At 36.9% G+C, this 20478-nt stretch overlaps 1 protein-coding gene across 2 annotated transcripts in view; it reads right to left on the minus strand.

The window, feature by feature from the left end:
* elfn1a (extracellular leucine-rich repeat and fibronectin type III domain containing 1a) overlaps window positions 1-750 on the minus strand; it is a 78122-nt gene extending 77372 nt beyond the window's left edge. For both annotated transcript variants that reach the window (XM_055021577.1, XM_055021576.1), the window contains exon 1: window positions 379-750. The gene's annotated coding sequence lies outside the window, so the exon portion shown is untranslated. The remainder of the gene's footprint in view (window positions 1-378) is intronic.
* Between the last annotated feature and the right edge of the window lie 19728 nt (window positions 751-20478).

The following is a 20478-nucleotide window of genomic DNA, read 5'->3' on the forward strand; positions in this document are numbered from 1 at the left end:
AAAAAAGAAGAAACTAAATGTCGATGGTACGACAGGCACGACAAATTGCTCTGCGTGCCTTATTTCCATCCATCTGAAGTCAGGGCGCATGAGCTCTCACTGAAACCAGTGCAAAATCCACCGGCTTGCGCAGACTGGTGCTCAAGTTGAACTATTAATTTTTAAGAGGTAAGCATTACTAACTTGTTCCACACACTGACACAACAGCCAAAGCACTTCAGCCGCGCTGTTATTCAAATCACAACACGGGGCTTAAAGATTTACCGCTAGCAACATGTGAATGCAAAGCATATAGCAGATCGTTATAAATGCTCTTCAAAGTCTGCAACGTTGAAGTTAGGTTGAAAAAAATAAAATAAACAATAAAATTCAGCTTACCTGCTGAGTGATAGCAGAGCAGGAACCTTCGTCCCGATACTAAGCGGAGGGCTTACTGTATCTCACCACGAGCACAACACGTTTTCAAACAGAACTGAGTCATTTACGGCGTTAAAGATTAAAAGCAACGACTTAAAGTAGAATGAATAATCGGAATAATTATAATAATAATAATAACAATAATAAAAAAGATCCAGATTTGCTGCTTTTGGTTTGAGGACGGCTCAGCAGCAACTGCCTGCCTGAAGCGAGACTGAGAGATCCATTAAGCGGAGACTGATTTAATTCAGCACTGAGCTCCTCTCGTCGCTCGCCTTCATGTTATTCTGAAGAGACCCAGAGCCCTGCCTGGGTCTTTCTATTACACCGAGAGCTGACACCGGCGTTTAACCGCTGTCACGGGGAGGCGTGTAGGTAGGCAGATATCACAGTATCAGTTGGGGAAACATCGAGGAATAGGTGCGAGGGGAGGGGAGCGCATGTTGATCCTCCAGACTGGCAGAGGCAAAGTTTAAATCTCATAATAAGATTGTTTGTCACCGCGAGGCTATAAATGGTTGGTGGTTGAAGACGGGTGCCGGGAGGGTTATAGCAGCAGCCCCTCCTGACATCATAGGAAATAAAATAAAATAAAAAAAATAAAACGCTTCATAAAGTTACCTGTTATTTAAAACGGAAGAAAGAAAGAAAGAAAGAAAGAAAGAAAGAAAGAAAGAAAGAAAGAAAGAAAGAAAGAAAGTAAGAAAGACAGAAAGAAAGAAATAATAAAGAAAGAAAGAAAGAAGGAAAAGGCATTTTCTCGTCACAAGGGAAAACATCAGTTAGGTCTTATTGATATGGAGCTCGAATAATTTACTGTTATCAATGAACAAACTTTTTCTCCATACTTGAAACAGTTTCAAACTATCCAATTTTACAGACTGGTCGAGGGTGTGTTTCATTTGGTACAGTGAGCCAGTGATTAGTTTCTTCCTCAAGGAAAAATAAGCCCACTGATGCAACTAGTGTCAAAAATCAAAAGCCACTTTAATATGGTCGTTTATCACTTTTTGGGAACTGTGTTTTGAAAAATGATCCTGTTGAGAGCACATCTGTCTGAGAATATGGGCTCCACACTCAGAGGCCACACTCAGTTCCAACCCCCGATTGGCTTTTGAAATGTCTTATTTTCTTGTAGGATAGACTTGGCAAAATAGCAATCTTCCTCTGAAACTGAATTGGTTCTTGGACATGACAGCATCACACAGATGCTCCAGAGTTCACAGTTGCATTGTATTCACACTTCCATTCTACCTCATTGCTGAACTATTGGATTCAAATCTGGTGACTGTCGATCCCACTGGAATACACTGAACTCCTTACCATATTCTAGAAACCACTCCGAGAAGATTTTAGCTTTGCAATCTGGTGAATTATTCTGAAAGCCTGGTCCATCAAAAGATGGATAAATCTGGATGAATCTGGTCAACAACATTACCCAAGTAGGCTTTTGCATCTAAATAATGTTCATCCAGTACTAAAGGGCCCAACTTGTGTCAAGAAAATGTTCCGTACATCACAATACTACTATTACTAGCTTTAACTTTTGGTGTGAGACAGGAGAATATAGCCATGTTGTCTGTGCTAAATTCTGACCCTGATAATGAGATCAATTCAACCAAAAAAGTTGTGTGAGTTATAACCACATTTTACTGTTTTACTGCAAATGGTCTGTTCTTCTGATTCTGTGAGAATTTATGGACTATTCTGATGGTCAGTTTATATAAGTAATCTGTATCACATCTAGATACTTAAATGAGTAAAATTTCCTTGTACTGCAAGTATGGAGTTCAAATGCTGCACCTAATAAAGTGGTAGGTAAATGTCAGTTTCCAATGACAACAACAAACTGTGCTGTGTATTTATTGAACTTCTCTTACTGACCTCAGCTCTAACCTTCAAGAAAAGAGAATAAAGAGTTGAACCAAGCTGTAAGCAGGAACACAAAAACAAACCTTTAGATTGACAAAAAACACTCAAAATAAAAGTTTGTGGTTTATGGAGTTAAGGGTTGAAATGTTAGAGAATCACAGAATGCAATGAAAAAGCCCTCACTTCAAAGAGAGGTCATGCCGTCACCCCGAGATACAAAGTCAATAGAGATCTTTGATAAATTATTTAACACAATAATGCAGAATTCATGTTCCAACCTACGTGAAATTGTATGAACAAAATATGATACAAAATATTGCTTAGAAAAAAGTTAAAGTTCATAATACTGCACACGTTATTTATTGAAATAGTTTTTCTACATTCAGATGTGTGCAAACAAGAAACAACACAAAAAGACATGATCAAACTGACAGCACATGTTCATGGGCTTCATAAGTAAAAAAAAAAAAAACAGAAAAGCTTTTTGAAGTACACCTCAAGGGTTAAACTTGGACTGTGTCCCTGTGCAAATGCAGTTTCAGATTTAATTTATGGAGAATGCAGCCTGATGTCCTCTGTAATGACGTAGTCTGGGGGATGACCCAAGCAAGCCAGGAAGTGGCAAACAGGATGCAGATGCTCCTCTCTGAGAGGAAGCAAGTGGCTGCACGGGGGGACTTGGCAAGGACAAGGCAAATTTCTCATCTCCCTGCTGCAGTCACGTTGGAGCTGTGAAATGTGGAGATGGACGGCCTGGCCAAGAAAGTCACAGCAATGCAGCTGCAGCTCAGAGAATGACAGACACAATGTATCATCCCCCCTAATGTCTTCACAACCCATGATACATGGCCTCATACTAACACTGCAGCCTCAAAGCCCTGCACTGTCACTGAACAACACTCTAAATGAAAAAAGCAAAGCTTAATGATATCAGGACAAACAGGTGGAAGACTGAAGAGGACTGAATCATATTCAGAAGTAATTTTTTTCTTGCTAGGAGGCACAACCACAGAAAATAAGTACAACTTTAACACTTTCAATCACATCTGGTCCCCTAAATGTAAATATTAAAACATTTACATTAAAAAGATGATTAGTTAACTGTCCCTATTACAAAAATATAATTTCAATTATTGTAATTGTTCAGCCTTTAGTAGCGCAAAGATTGAAGCACGTTGAGAAGAACATTTATAATGATTAATCCAGTTAAATTTACCTTGAGGACACAATTGCTCACATGATATTTATCTATAAAGTTTGATTCCCTTTATGTATATAAGTCAAAGTCATGATACACTCATAGTTCATAATGCACAGGCCAATATAGAAACATGTAGGAGACATTTCCAAATAAGTTAAAAGAACCATAGCTTCTCTGTTCACTGTTTAATCTATACTACCCCAAAACCTGTCAACATTTTCACATGTTATGGCTACAAATCATTGCATTTAATTGGGATTCATGTGATAGACCAAAACAAAAGTGGTGCTTATTAGAAAACATTTGAAAAACCATATAGGGTTTTCAAGATTGTAAATAAATGAAAACCCAAGAAATGTGACCTAATTTGTTTTCAGATCCCTTAAATCATTGATTGCATTACTGTAACTACAGCTAGAAGAAATTTGAAGTAAGTTTTCCTATTGTTATTCGCAAAATAGCTCAAGTTCAGTCTGGATGGTGGGCGTCTCTGAAAATGAATTTCCATGTATTGCCAGATATTCTTGCTAATGTATTAGCAGATATGAAATTTATGTGGATGATTAAAATGTGTGAACATGCATTCATCTTAACCATTCCATTGTTGGCTGTATGTTTTGTACAATCCCAGATTTGGCTGTCTCCTTCTTGTTTTCCCTCTGGTCTTTACAGTGTTTAGCTCCACCCACTTTATCAACTAGTGCTAGTGTTTTTTTGACCTGCTAAAACGATATTCCCACACAATGATGCTGTCACAATATTTCACCATGGGTGTCGAAGTGCAATGTGATCTGCAGTGTTAGTTTTGCACCACAACAGATGTTTCCCATATATTTCAAAAAAGTCTCTTCCACATTTGTTGTACCCCCTACATTGCATGTCAAAAACCCAGAATGAGACTTCTTATGGCTTTTTTCAGCTATTCACAGTTGTCCTGTCAACAGATTCTCACACCTTAACTGTGGATCTTTGCAGCTCCTTCATAGTTACCATGGGCCTTTTAGAGACTAATAAAACAACATTTTCCCATCTGTTGAATATGGCAAGACAACAATGGATTTGATTTGAAAAATAACATAAAAACCACACATTATTTGCTTAAACATAGACACAATCACTTATAAAGTTTTCTATGAGAAGATGCTTAGTTGAGCTGGAGAGGCAGACTCTAAAATATTTTTTGTGGTTTTGTGAGGACGTCTACCTGTCATTTAAATGGATTTAATAGAGAGTAGTCCTGATTTCACCTTGAGGTAGGTTGAATTGTATTGTACTGGAGAGGACTGATGAAGCTCAGAAATGAAAGAAGCATTACAGTGTCACTGAATGGAGTTGACTCAGTTTAGGTGGAGATGAAAAAGGTGGGAAACATTATTCAAATCCTAAATTTGGCTAAGCCAATTTGGTGCTGAGACAAGTGACAGGGCAAGCAATATTTCAGTTTTCAGAGGAGGAGGCAGTGACTGCTGGTTTGCATAATGGGATATTTGATGTTTGTGAAGTGCAGGGGAGCCCATTTTAGAGGCTAAAGAGTGGAACATATTGTTTAGCCACTGTTACGTGTTTTCTATACTTACTGGCACCCCTGATGAAGATGGGTCAAAAAACACTCCATAAAATAAATTACTCTTTTACCGCAGCAGTATGATCATAAAGAGAAACAAAAACAACTTCAAGTTGAATACTCCGTCCAATGGGGGGAAAAATTCATCTTAGGAAAATATACCATGTGCTTCAATTGCTGGAACACCAAACGATGCTTTGAAAACTAATGTAACTGATATACATTTTAATTTGCACTTTACATTTAAAACTTAAACAGAGTTCAATGAACCTTTCATCACTAATGCTTGACTTTCTTTCTTGTATAACACAATTAAGATGCCCTTTTTTAGCCACCGGCCATCAGGCTAGATAAGGATCCAGGGTTTTCTTATCAGGGAAGTTAAAAGCTGAGAAATAGAAAATTGCAGCAAATAATGTCATCCTGGGGATATTATGGTCTCCATCAGGAATGTTGGCTGAGGCCAAAATGAAGCTTTTTCTGTCCAATTAGCACAATTATACACAAGTGGATTTGACAAAAAAACAAAAAATGAATCTGCAGAAATAAAACATATCATGTCTATTGTTTAAACAGTGGAGGATCTGTGATGCTTTAGTCCAATTATTCTTTCAAAACACAACATTATACAGATGTGAATTTTTCCTAGACACCCTTCAAAATGGGTAAGGCAAGAGAGCATGTCATGAAGTGTTTTGGCCTTCAAGAAATAATCCGCAATTAATATTTTTATTGTCTATTCAGAGCGAAATTTTAAGTGAAACTTAAAAAAGCTCAACATGTGACAAACCACATATTACTGTTTGAAAATATTTAAAGATTTTCAGACATATTTAAGTGAGTCAATAATTGTGGAGAGCACACAATATAAGATATCTAAGTTGAAGTTAACATGCATCTTATTCTTGTTCATTATGAGTCACATAATGATACAAGAAAACATCAAAACAACAAAGGGAAGTCTGATCATAATATATTCTGACAACTTTATTAAACCAAATGCAGTGAACTGCTGAAGTCTTACTAATCCTTGGCGTAACCTTTACTTTGAGTAGCCCACTGAGTGAGACAGAATGACATTGATCTGAAGCCATGAGTAATTGTGCAAGTGCCATTTAAATTCATTTAAATACTTAGTCAGCACAAACATCAAGACTCAAGAAGCCTTTCCATTTCTGATCTACAAAGTGGCCTGCAGTGAACAACCAATAAACTTATTTTCATGTCACGCATCTCCACAGGTCTGAAATGCTGTTTGTGCTGCTGAAATATCAATCGGCTGTCGACAAAGACAAGTGGAAAAATTCAAGATTTTATCATCTTATCAGTGGCTCTGCAGGGAAAGTGAAATGTCACTTAAACCAAAGTATTATCCTCCGTGATGTTTATTGTCTCCCTGCGTCTTCACTTACCATCCAGCAGTCAAGGTGTCAAGCTTACACCATAATTTCCTAAACAGCTTGGGAGGAAAAACAGCATAACTTGCTATGTTGTGTTGTAAAATTATGTCCACTCCTGGCACCCTTAATCCTACATGTTCCCTGTGTAGATAGTTGACAGTTTGGGTGCTGGAAGAGACAGACAGCACAAGTGGAGAGGGGAGCGTGGGCAAACTCAGCCAACACTCAGGGAGGAAGGCCGAGCTCCTATGGTGGCTGCCTCAGCATGACCGCTGGTATAAACACACCTCCTACACTAAAAGCCTTGCAAAGAAGACAAGGCTATTTTAACAGCTGTGACATGCAGACTGCACCCTGTGACTATGAAATGAACGAGGATTATTTACAGGTTTGATGGAAGAAAGGGTGAAAATACCCGATGGTGGCACTCTCAGCTCTCCCAGCTGAGACGCTCTAGTTTAGGTTTAGGGTTGGCTGCCCTCCCCCATTAGCAGGGGAACGGAGCTCTAAATAGTGTCCAGCTCAAATGTGCTTACTGAGATGACTATGAGAGGCTATTTTGACAGGGGGACTCAAAACAAATATAATTAAAACTGCCTCTGTCCCTCCTTAAGTCTGTTTTTACCCTCCTATCCTTCCATATCCATTAAATTAGAAAGAAAAATGTGTATATTAGACAGTATAAGAAAATGCTAGTGTTTGCTAGAGTTAACCTTTTGACTATAAAAGCTATCTCTTCTTCACAAAAGAGATATTGTGACTTTTTTAATCTTTAAACTTTACAGAAAGCAGATACACTCTATTAGATGCCTCCTCTGTGTTTTAATGGCTTTATTTACAAGAACAGCATTGCAGTTTGTCGCATAAACTCACAATACATTTGCATTTGAATTATTCAAACTTGAAACTCTGAATTCAGCACAAGCCGCTCTTGGAGCCTTTTATTAACAAGCTTGGCTGCACGCCCATGAAACCATGAGATCCTCTGACTCAATGCCATCGTTTATACAGTCAGCAATCCTCTCACCTGTCTGCACACATACTGGCAGCCTCTTCATACCCCCAAAAGGGTAAAAATAACCAGTTAATTATTCATCCAGTGGAACCGATGCCTTCTTTCATCATACAAAATGTCTTTAGAAACATCTCAACCAGACAGTGCAGACACACACCAACAGAGATGTGGAAGAAAGGGAAATGTCTCAGTTGTGAAGGATGTACTTCCTATTAAGTTTATTCAGAACTTATTATGGATAATATAAAAAGAAACCAGGAATTATTAGGTGATACTTCATGTCAAACCCACATCTGCAGAATGAAGACAATGCTGACTCTTCCACATTTACTTTCTGAGTTTAAAAATACACCCAGAACACATGACTTTTACACCTGAGAAACTATATGGGGCAACCATTACTCAGCATTTACACTGAGCAAAATTTGATCCAGTAATGATTGTGCTGTAGAATTGGAACACCACTAAAGATCCATCCATCCATCCTTGCCAATCCTAGCTTGAACCAAGCATGAGTCAGAGTTACAACATGGCCAGGTCACAGTAGACTAAATTTCACAGAGAGACAGATTACACAGATACCCTCCTTAACCCCAATGGCCTGAATAAGACTCTCAAATGTCCCTAACATTCTGAAACGTTAGCCTTGAGTCAAGGCAAGAACATAACTGTACATAAAGCACTTTTGGTGTTCTGGTTTTGTTTGCATTATGCCAACTTAATCAATCTAGTTTTTAATTTTCAACTTTAAAAATGCTCCACCTTTCATTTTTTGATGACTTCCTCCATGTGTGGTTCCATCTTTGGACATAAAAGGTGGATACAAAGTATTGACCCTGACAAAGATTTCTTTTTTTCAAAATGTCATTTTAAAAACATTATTTATTAATTCAGTAAGGTTAAAAAAGTGACCCAAAAGATCCTGGCCCTACATGTGAAAAGTGTTTTTCCACCTTTTTAAATTATGAATTAACTGTAATTAATCACATTTTTGGACACCTGAGTTAAACTTCACTAGCTTTACTGTCATGGTCACAATATTCCACCTGAAACTCTCCTTAGGTCTCTGTTCTGAATTTACAAACTACTCTCTGGTTCAGACCACTTGAATATTGCTCTCGCAGACGAGATGATCCTACCTTCATTCATTTATTCATTATTAATTTCTTCACTGCAAAACCTAAATACTTGATTAACCATCTGACATTCTCCTTCTTATTCATCCACCACAAAAACACCATCAGTAAACCTGCAAAGAAAAACACAGCTTACTTGTCCACCATCAGGTTAAGCCTCCACGGGATCCTCAACCTATGCCCTGTGCCAGAAACCTACCTGTGGGAAGTAAAGCTAATTCTGATAATCACACGTTCTCTGAAATCCAACACTAGCATCTCTATCTACCCATGTCTTTGTCTATAGCTACTTCATTAAATGTAGTACACTCAAAACCTTGTTAGTATTCAAATTATACAAATAACCTTCCTAAACTTTCTGTGAGAGCAAATAATGCATTCATGCATTTTGGTTTCATAAAAAAAAGCCTACAAACCACTAACACAAAACAACATACATGCAATGCTTTATTTGCTCTATTTAAAGGAAGGGTATACTAAATGAATGCCAAAACAGAACAGATCCAAACTGATGCAATTTTAAGTTCTGGCTTTATGCTTTAAGTAATTCATGATTAAAAGTAACAAGTATAGACAATGCAATCCAAGATTGGTTCACTGTAGCTTATCACTAAAGGGATGACATTATTTTAATTACCTAACAAAAGGCATATTTTTCTTTTCATGTAAATTCTGAGACCAACAAATAAAGTAATTATATAATTTACATATGCATCAAAACTGAAGACACAGTCCTCATCCTACACAATATATTTTTTTCATTCATAACATATGACTCACTATATAAACAAAGTGCTGTGTCATGAGCAGTACTTTGCTCCCTTTCCCCTCAAGGTTAAAGGTCAAAGAGGACTCAGGCACGCATGTGTGGTGTACCTTCCCCACTGTGGACATGATTTCACACCCAGAGTTTGTTCACTGCAGCCACTGTTTGTGCGTCTGTCTGCGGGCTGTTAGCAATCAGGCGCCCACCAGTCTGCATCTGTCAGACTGCAGCCAGGGAGCCTGTGCCTTCCAGTGCCCCATCCATAAGAGAGCTGAGGCCAGCAGGCAGCCCACACAGATGCTGCGCATACTGACAAAAGGACATCCACCTACACTGTTTTGTCTAAATGATTCCCCAGCTCACGTAATCATGAAAAAAGCTCAGTAGATTGTGAAATCACTGGAGGTTGAAAATAAGTTTAGAGAAACAGAAGCCTGAAGTTCCTCTGAAACTTTTCATTGCTGCACCTCAGAGCTGCTTGAATAGAAAAGAATGAGGTTGAAAGGTTGTGAGTTGGTCTGTGATTCCTGACTGATGGTGAACAGAAAAGGAACTGTTTGATGAACCCGGGCCAAAAGAGCGTGATTCTTTTAGAACACTGTTTCTTCTGTGAAGGTGAGGCCAGGGTAAGTGAAGTGCACTCGCACACAGCAGGCACATGTTCAGCTATTATTGCAAGTGCTGTTATAGGAGTTATAAAGCAATAAAAGTGTGACACTTGCTCACACTGACATGCGAGAGTATATACAAAGCTGAACTATTACACTGACACTGACAGAGGACATTCTCTTGCTGACGTTTTCCATGGTTTTGATGCCACATAAAATAAACCAAACTTCAAATGACAATCAATGGTCATCAACATGGAAATTTAATCTAAAAAAAAAAGAAAATGGCTAATAACTAAATGATGAGTTATGAAACTAGAATATTGTAGTGATATGGCTCTCAGACTGTAACTCCTGGCTAAACATGATATGACTGCAAGTGAAGTATTTTGTGGATCAAATATATTTTATCTGGAGACAAAAAAAATGGACAAATATTCAGATTATGCTGAAATCACAGCAGGGTTTTCAGATAGTTCCGGTTTCTGATCTGTTTACAATGGACATCAAACAACACTCTGAAAATGTGTTTGTCCGGGCACAGACTTTCTTGTATTTTGTCGCACCAAAACACATGGAGATAGTTTGACAAGATAAGACAAGTTTATTTGTACAGTACATTTCAGCAACAAGACAGATCTACATGTTTTATATCACCAATCAAACACATCAAATATGTTGATCAATGTTCGAGCTCGTAGCTCCTCCTAATCAACCCATTCTGGTGGGTTTTAAGCCTTGATATAAAGGAACTGTGTTTCTGCTATTTTGGAGTTTTATGGAAGCTAACCTAAGTAAATACAGAACATAGTTTTCAAAAAAGTATTTCATCATTCAAATGATGAATTGGTTTAAGATTTAATGACTTCCATTGATACACTCCAGTTATTTTTTTTCCTTGGACGGTCACGATATTCTGTATTTTCCAGGCGTATAGTGCCATTTGATAACACAGTCAAGTAACTGTGTTTACGTTCAGTTATAAAAATATGGGCTGTATCAAACATGGCATAGAAGAAAATGTACACTTTGTCTCTTTGTGAAGGAGGAGCCGTCATGACTTTGGCCGCAGTGTTACAGCAAAGTCTGTGCCGACATGTAAGCACACACACACACAAATGCTTGAATGCATCGGCACACCAAACAAAACTTACTTTTTTTCAACTGGGTGCACACACGGTGTTCTTGCCTCAGGCGTCATATTCGTCCAGCTTGTAATTTCCAGTGTCAAACATTTTCCCAGTTCAGATATTCAAATAAAGCTATTTCTGGATCAAAGCGCGCCAGGAGGGAGTCATGCAATGATGTAATAATTACGTTATCAATACGTTGCATTAAGTTTGTGTTTTCTGAGTGTTGTTTTTCCATTGAAAGTTTCTTATTTTCTATGTGTATTTTATTTATTTCATATATTTTGATAAGAGTTTGCTTGAGTTAGAAATAACTGTTTTGTAGTTTGTTTGTTTTTTGGTTTTGTTTTGTGTTTTTGTCATCTTGTGGGTGGAGTGTGTGACCAGTTTTCCCAGTGCAGGGAGTCAGACTGAGTTTAGAGTCCAATCAAGTAACACTTAAGGTGATGGATTTTTGAACAGTTATGAAGGTTTTTTTCTTTTGGTTTTGTTGTTTGTTTATTTTGGTCTGTTTTTCTTAACCTGCCAGGACATCCATTGTAAATATTCTGCAAAGCTTCTTTACCTGAGGATGAGTCCATTCTAAACACAATCTGAAATTAACTAATTATGTCCAAGTTATTACCAGGTTTGATATTTCTGCAGGAAATCCACAAAATGTAATTGCAAATGGTAATTGTTTCTTACCATCTTATGTTCTCCTTTGGTTGTCATGCCTGTCTTCTCTGTCTTTTATTACAGTTCATATAATCAGAATCTGAAACTTCTAAGTCTGACAAAAAGACCCAAATAGCCATTTATGTTGTATTGCTTTATTGGCTAATCCTAATGATGCTACTTCTTGTAGTTATGATTTGACTTGAGCTCCACTGTCAATAAAATGTGAAAGCATTTTCTTGACTGTCAATAAAATGTGACAGTCGATAATGGCTTTATTTACAAGAACAGCATTGCAGTTTGTCGCATAAAATGTGTCAATAAAATGTGAAAGTATTTTATTGACAGTACCATTCAACATGGATCATTCCTCAGGTTCTACCTGTAACTTCGAATTGTCTTATGAGGTTTTAACTACTTGACAGCCTATGCTACAAACATGTATGCGGTAATGTCCCTCATAGTCAGCTAAATTATGTATTTCTTCTAAAATTTTAAATGAATACTTGGAGAAGCACTCTCAGACCCCAAACCTCAAATAAATGTTAAATGTCATATTGGAGTCTTGTTTCTATTAAACTGCATAATTTTTTTATGGAAGTAAGAACATCATTAATACTGTAAAACCTTTTATGTTTCTTGTGTGCACCTCATAATGCTGGCAACCCATTACATCCAAACTTAATTTTAAAGCAGTGGAAATAATCACAAGTCACATTTTTCTTTAAAGAAGCCACTCTTAGAGGAACCCACTTTGAATCAAGAGGCTACATCAGTGCTGACTCTCTTTACGAAGAGCATGCTTTAGTTCTCTGATACTATTCGGTGTGCCAGGAAGAGCGGCAAATGCTTCCACATTCAGTATTTACTAAAGCATCAAAAGTACAGATTAGCTAAGGGCAGCAGCTGGTGTTGCTGTTCGATATAATGGCTGGAAGCTGTTAGCTTAAAGAAAATAGTAGAATACTTAATGTTTCCTTTCCAGCGCACTTCAGAAAGTCTAACTCAGGAAAAGCTAGAAAATTAGAATCATATTCTTTAGGGCTACATGTGTTCTGATTCTCAGAAATGAGGGTGTCTCCAAATCTGTTTAAATTCTGCCTGTGCGCTTGGTCTCACACATGCAAACCCAAGAGCCTTACAGACAGAGTAGCATGTGTGAAGCGTGCTGAGTTCTGCTCCAAGCTTGTTTCAGGCCTGCAGCACTTATGTGTGAAGCATGCAGCATATGGGGATATTCATCTGAAAAGAGCCTTACTATATATTTATATATATAGCCTTCTGTAACCTCACAATCACCTTTAATCTTTATGATATTGGGAATGTGTTTATTCAATTTTCCTAGTCAAAGGGCATTACTAATACCTGCCTTTTGTTTAGCCGTTTTCCAAATGAGGCCATGGTTTACGTGAATAGCACAGACAGCTGAAATAAGGAAACAGATTGCCTTACTTTGTCCAAGGGCTCCAAGACCATTAATTAAGGCATCATATATTACACAAAACTGCAACTGCACTCACACATCACGTTTATTGACTTTCACTGCCTTTCACTGAAGGCAGAGATTCCACAAGGATACGTCAAAAGCTTCATTATCCTTATTTAACTCATTACAGATAATTTAGTTAACAAGAAACAAGGGAGGACTGCAAACTGAAGGAAGCAAAACATTGTTTTTGCCTTTCTACATCCCATATTTAGCTATTGAAATAAGGTTGTTCCATAACTCTGAAAGATCTAAGGACAAGACAAAAATCACATTATCTTGTGATGTGGGGAGAAAATATACATATTTTTATGCTTAAGCTTTTAGAAAAGTTGCTGTTGTAAATCAAACAAGTCTCTACCACATCTAAGGACTTCCTCGGGCATTTGGTCATGTTAGCAATAGATCCTTGGGGTCTTATGGATTGTATTGTGGGCTCTTTGTAGATTGAGCTTTCTCTCTCCTGATGAGATCTCAAAGGACTAATATGTAAAAGCCAGATGAACCTCAGCTCCTTTTCTATGTGCTTGAAGCACATCCTTTGCAATTTTGGTAGATTCTACTGCTGTCGTTTATGTGGAGAAGCTATCTGGTTAAAGTTATATGTCAACAATTTTTCTTTACATTACATTTTTTGTTCTATCAAGATAAGTAATTTTAACCTGCCAGTTTTAGTAATGTGTTCAGATTGTATCATCAGTTGCTGTTTGACCAATCTATTAAATACATTTGAATATTATTGAAAATCCCATTTATTTCAATTGCTTTATTCAAAGAAAATCATTTTTCATAAATTAATTACAAACAGATTGCTGTGTGAAAGCCTTTATTTCTGTTGGGTATTTTTACCTACAACTAATAAAAACATAACATTTAAAATTAGAATGAATACCAGACCAATATATATACATATATATTTTTTTAAAACAGAAATTTGGGCTTCATGAAAAATATGTTTAATACATTTTTATGTTTAAGGTTAATATGTTCAGTTCAGTTCAGTTTTATTTAGTGCCACTTCACAACAAATGACATCTCAAGGCACTTTACAAAAAAATTCAATTGATACTAGTTATCAAAGAGCACAATAAATTCAATTCATTAATCAAAGTAGTTTAAAATGTTTATCTAAGGAAACCCAACAGACTGCATATATGCATTGACTTGCAGCATTCACTCTTTCGACAGTTTCGACAGCAGAAAATTTCTTGTATTGTGTCATTGACTTTGAAAAGTACTTTCTATCTGACAAACATGACAAATCAAGATGTTTCAGAAGATATTGTTTTCATTGTGCTGTAAGAAGATTTTTGTTGGTCAGTTCACTTCTGACACCCAGTTCCAAAAGACCAAAAAATATTATTGAATATTTATCCCGTGAATCCCTGTTTTGAATATTTTTTTTCATTACCAACATGAAAATGTGTTTCAACAATGGAGCACAGAAACAAAAAAACAACTGTGTATGTACAATGACTTTGAAAAGGTCAGATTCCTTTCAGTCTCCAGACTCTGGCTTTGTTGCAGCTTTGTCAAACCGAACTGCAGCTCCCTCAGCCACAGACCTCTTTGACCCTTCACTGGCCTGACACAGACAGACATCACTGGAGTGAGGCAGATGCAATCTCGGTGATCTTTCCTTGTACGTCTGCAGCGCCACAAGATGAAACTATTAAAATGATTCAGGCGTCAAGTAGCCCAGAGCAGGTCAGAGAGGAGCAATGACAACCCTGATGACTGACTGCTAGTGATGAAGACGTCTACTCACTTCCCACCTCAAGCTAACACCTGCACGTGTTTCACAAACTCAGCGTGTGTGTGTTTTCTATCCAGGTCAAGGGCAAAAAACACTCGCTCGCCAACACAATGAGGAGCAGACTGCTAATGACAGGCATATGGCCCTTGCAAAGCATGTTCTTTTAATTGATAAATTAGATAGCCACTTTATATTCAACATTTTGGGACAATTTCATTTTATTTATCATTCAGTCGGCCCTTGAGGAGAGAAAGCTGGCTGAGTACATAAATAGGCCCATTTTATTTCTAAATAAATGGGGGCTGATGGGTAATGTTAGCCATTTGTGCTCTTATCCATTAAGAGATGATGCTTTCACATTTCACAGCTGCATCACTTGATGACACTCCAGGGGAACAGATGTGTTCAAATGAATTTACAGAGAACTTGGATGTGAGCGACATGGTTTTTCATTATTTCCCTGTCATTTTGCTGAGAGCAAAGTCATCAGCTCTGCAGCAAGAGGTTCAAAGCCCGGGAACAGACCATTTCAAAGTCTTCATGTTGTTAAACAGCATGTACCAGACTATACAATAACACATGCTTATTCATTATTATGTAAATTACTGAGTCTCCTCAGGGGCTTCTTGATTTAATTTTCAATTATACAGTTTCCTCTGACACCTACAAGTTTTCTTTCCTTTTTCAATTGTTTTTTGAACGTCAAATCCATAAATGTCTTGGTATTAAATTAAAGTCCAAATGAAATTTGCGGAGGCTCCCTTCGAGTGTTTGGTTTTGCTCTGTCACACCAAATTAAAGAATTCTCATTAAAGGCTTTGCAGAAGTTTGTAATAAATTTGTGAATCAGCAAGTTACTTGTTAATAAACCTCAGCAACAAAGCTCCCAGGCAGATAATTTTGTTTCAATCTCCATTGTTTTAAACTGCATTATGATGCTATTTTTGTTCCATACGTGAATATTCAAAAGAAAAACATCAAGCAACTAGTGCAAACATCATTTATGTCCTCACAGCAGTTGATTGTCTTTTGCAGGGGCAACGAGCTGTTGTCATGCAGAGACTGTCGCTGTTACTGACATTATCTGGAAATTATGCCTAACACAGAATAGATACAAACATTTTGTTAGGTGACAATAAAGTACAGACATTACAAAATTATTCCAAATAGATTATTGGCAACATTGTCTTGAGAATGGAGTTGGAGCTTTCATTGTTACGTATTTAAACTGCTCTGTGTCAATCTGAACAGGCATGTTGGAGATTCTGGGTTTCACTGAGACAAAGCAGAGAGAAATTACAAATGCTCTCCTTCTGATAATAGCCATTTTCTGACTTAGTTTGAAACCAGACCCGTCAACATGACAGGAGCAAGATTGTGACTCTCTTCCCACTAAAGCAGAAATAAACAGTGCTTGCCATCATAACGAGATGGCAAGTTTTAAACTTGCCAACAGTCAGTGAAGTACATTTTATTTTTTGTTCTACACATGAAAGTATTCAGTTGCTTTGCCAATGTTGAGGTCACCTTATGGTCAGCATGCAGTATTGAGATTTATGACTCCCACAACAACCTGACAGGAAGTGCCACACAGGTCTAATCAAGAGATTCTTTGTGTGTTTTTACCTATGCTACCACCAATGACTTTTTCTCCATCCATGTATTTTCTAACACCCTTGTCCTGAGTGGGATTGGGAGGAGTGCTGGTGCCTATCTCCAGCTGACATTCTGGGCGAGAGACTGAGTACATCCCAGACAGGTTGCCAGTTTGTCGCAGGGCAACACAGAGACAGAAAGAACAAACTGACTTTTTCTCAAGTTTCATAAACATATAAAGTTAATAATAATAATGTTCTTATTAATTTCCACATGTGATTGCATAAAATAGACTTATAAAAGTTTCTTTTACATTATGGAGTATATTCTTTCATTTTTTTGGAGTTACTCTGTACTAATAACAGTAAAAGCAATAACTCCAAACAGCAACAGAAGTGTCAATAAAAGAAAGTTTTGGTAATCAGCATCACATTAATACAAATCTGATTTTTGATTTTATATCACAAAATTGTGAACCTCTATCAGTATTCCAAATACCTGAAGTTGCTCCAACAGTAGGAAGTCTTACCAGCATCTTGAATAATTCACCAAGACTATTTGACTTGAAAAACTTCTTAGAAAGATTGTAGAGCACCGAACCTTCAGCTCAGTTTATCATTAAACATGGAACAGAAAATAAAATTCTGATCATAGCAAAAAGAAAAAAAAAGCAGCAATACGGAGCTCTTCCAATCTAAAGTACTTGAAGTGCAACAACAAAAATAAACCCCCAGAGAAAAATTCTGGTCGGGAATATTATGACAGGCTTAATTAGTATAATTCCAATAAAGACCTTTCATTTGGTTATTGAGAGGGTTTAAATAGTTCTCAAATTGCCATTTTAGAGTAAAATGTAAATTAAAACATTTTTGTATAGATTATTTGGCATTGTTTTGTTAGATTTTGAGGGATAATTCTAATTTTCCATAAAGCAACACCATTAACTATCAAATTGCTAGTTATGTAGTTGTATGTATTTTTCATTTACATATCTATTTGTAATTAAAAAGATATTTGTATTTTTATTCCATTAAATATACATTTGCATTACAAGTGACCTTTTTGAAACAGTTTGGAATGTAAACTAAACACTTTTGGTTTTGATGTTATAACTCAGATTAAATAGTGAAATATTGAAAACAGCAGGTGTTCAGGTACTCTCCTTTGTCCAAATGTAATGAACTTGTATGATTTTATTCCAACATAACATACATTGTTCTTCTTTTATTTGACCTTCTTCTCCTTTATATTACAATGGTGTGAAAAGTAGTACATGTTGTACCTCATTCAGGGGATGAGTTTTCCTTTCTTCTAGGAGAAAAAATAAAGAACAAACCGCAACAGCATAATGTTTGGCAGTTTATTGCAATACATGTGAGTCTACTTCTCCCAGCCAATAAAAGTGCATGCACTCCTGAAAGTGTATTTCTTGTGCTGGGGATGGCAATCACTAATAAGAGCTTACAGTGGTATCCAGAATATGCTTTACATCATCCTGCATAAGAATCTGTTGCATTTTGCCGTTCAGTCCTTGCAGTGTTATGCTGGTAAATGTCAAAACAATCAGGTGTAAAATTTGCCTGCCACTGGCTTTCACAAATATTGGGAGAGAAGATGCACTCAAACAAGTAAAAATGCTTTAAGCTGGTTTATAAATATAGCGTTCAGACATGGCAAATGTTTCTTCAGCTTGTTCTACTTCATACTTTTAAGCATGATTATATTACCCTTTAACTAAAATCAACCCCTCAGAGAGATGCTAACATGGCTGTAGGATGTTCTTGTTTGGTTGATGTTGAAATTAGGACAAAAAAAAAACACTTCAAGTACCATGGAGAGGAATTAGATCACTAATCAGATATTGTGCAGTGATTTATTCTTTGATTTGATTGTATTTTATTTCTCAAATGTGGGGCAGTAATTTGACCAAATGTGAGTAGAAAGCACATATTGATAAGTCTCTTCAGGTATATGTTCATTAAAAGGGCAAGGAGAAAGAATCGAGTTAAAGATTATATATGTTCCATTTCCTGATTCAGTGCAAGCAGATGCATTACATTAAATCTGCTATTCAATATGGCTACTAAATAGCTATTATTCACAATCATGAACTATGCCGGAAGGCTCTTTCATTTAGAAAGAAGTTTGATTTGACCAAGAGTGCCAGCCATCATTCAGCAAGAGAAAATAAAATACCTATTAACCTTTTATATTTCTTATTGCATATGTAAGAGTTGGAGTCCCAGAAATCATTAATAGGTTGCACTCAAGTGGCAGATCTAAGACCCTGCAGTTATGCATGTGCACAAAAACTGACCTCATCAGGTTCTTTCATCTGCAAAGAATCAAAGAGTGCAATGAGCCATTAAGAGAAACCGAGATGAGTTGGGACACTTACGAAGTAGTCCCCTGTGTTCTGACCAACAAAGACAGGCTTGCCACAGCTCAGATCTAACTGAGAGCAACCTGTCATGTTAAAACCTTCCTTTTTTCTCTTTCTTGGCAGATGGCAATCTGACACACATTCAGGCCAGATCTGGGTACCTCAGGCTACAATGATGCCATTAGAAAGATGGAAAACTGAACCTGAGCATTCTGCATTCAAATAAAAATCCCATTCTTATCTTTAAAGGAAAACAGACTCATTATTCTGATGGGAAACAGCTGGTGTGCACCCAATTATATTCTGAATTTACACATGAGTTAAATTTGTTGCAAGTGGGGATTTTTCTAATTTCTGAAAGAGGGTTGACTCTCAACAGGCAGTCTTCCTCATCTATTCTGAATCAAAGACAGACATTACTCTGGCAAAAGTTTGAATTTGAAGCATAATGTGTTTGGAAAAATAACAAATTAGTGTATAAAAGCTGGCAACTCAGCATGGCAGATGGCTGAAAAATACAGGATGCGATTACGCTCTTCAAAGACTCAGGAATGTTTAATTTTCTTTTCTTTTTAATCAATAAATCATTAAATTCTAGTTGCACAGATGGCATTTTTATTCTATTACCAAAAAAGATCATAGATTCCAGTGAACATTTGAAGTGACACTCAGAAAGTGAATGTCATCATATACATCAAGGCAGAGCGAGCTGGACTGAGAGTTAGTTTGCTAATGATACTGTAATTCAGTAGACAGAGATGGTCTCAAAGGCTAAACGAAAAATGGGACCCTGTGACCTTTCAACAGTCGGGATCTTTATATTCCTTATTTAATATTCAATGGGACATCTTCACTCAGGGAGGAGGTCATGAGGGTGAAAAGGGTGCAGAATAGAAAGACATTTAAAATTATAATTTTATCTGCCAAACAGGGTTGTTGTCATTCAGACTCATCATTGTGATAAACTTTGATCAATTAGCATTCACATTGTGCTACAGACTGGCAAGTGTATTCTTCAACCTGCTTCATAGGTCTAAATGGAATTGTCAGAACTCATTGTGCAAATCTTTTATCAGATCCTCATTGAGGGGGAAAAAAAGTTTGCCTTTGACATAAAATTGAGATAAAATATTGTTCCATTTGGTCCACTCCAAAATTGAAGTGGTAAAAAGAAGCACTGGGATATATTGAGGACTTTATTGATAAACAAACATCTTTTTTGACATGTGCAACATCTCAATTTGTGAAAATGACCAGTGTTTATGAACTTTTATGAGTTTATGTTTTGTGGGTACAATTAAAATGTGACATTGGGGTCCAATTCTCCTAGCCATTCTTTGAAATTGAAAAAAAAAAATATTTTCACTAACAACACAAATCTTACCTGTATCTCATAAGGACGGCTGAATTCCAAGACACAATTGTTAATTGTGAGTTTGGTGCAGTGCCAAAATGCAAACAAGAGCTCCGAAGCAAAAGGACTAAAACTTA

The sequence above is a fragment of the Poeciliopsis prolifica genome, unplaced genomic scaffold (assembly GCF_027474105.1).
Source record: "Poeciliopsis prolifica strain line A6 unplaced genomic scaffold, Auburn_PproV2 SCAFFOLD077, whole genome shotgun sequence".
Lineage (NCBI taxonomy): Eukaryota > Metazoa > Chordata > Actinopteri > Cyprinodontiformes > Poeciliidae > Poeciliopsis > Poeciliopsis prolifica.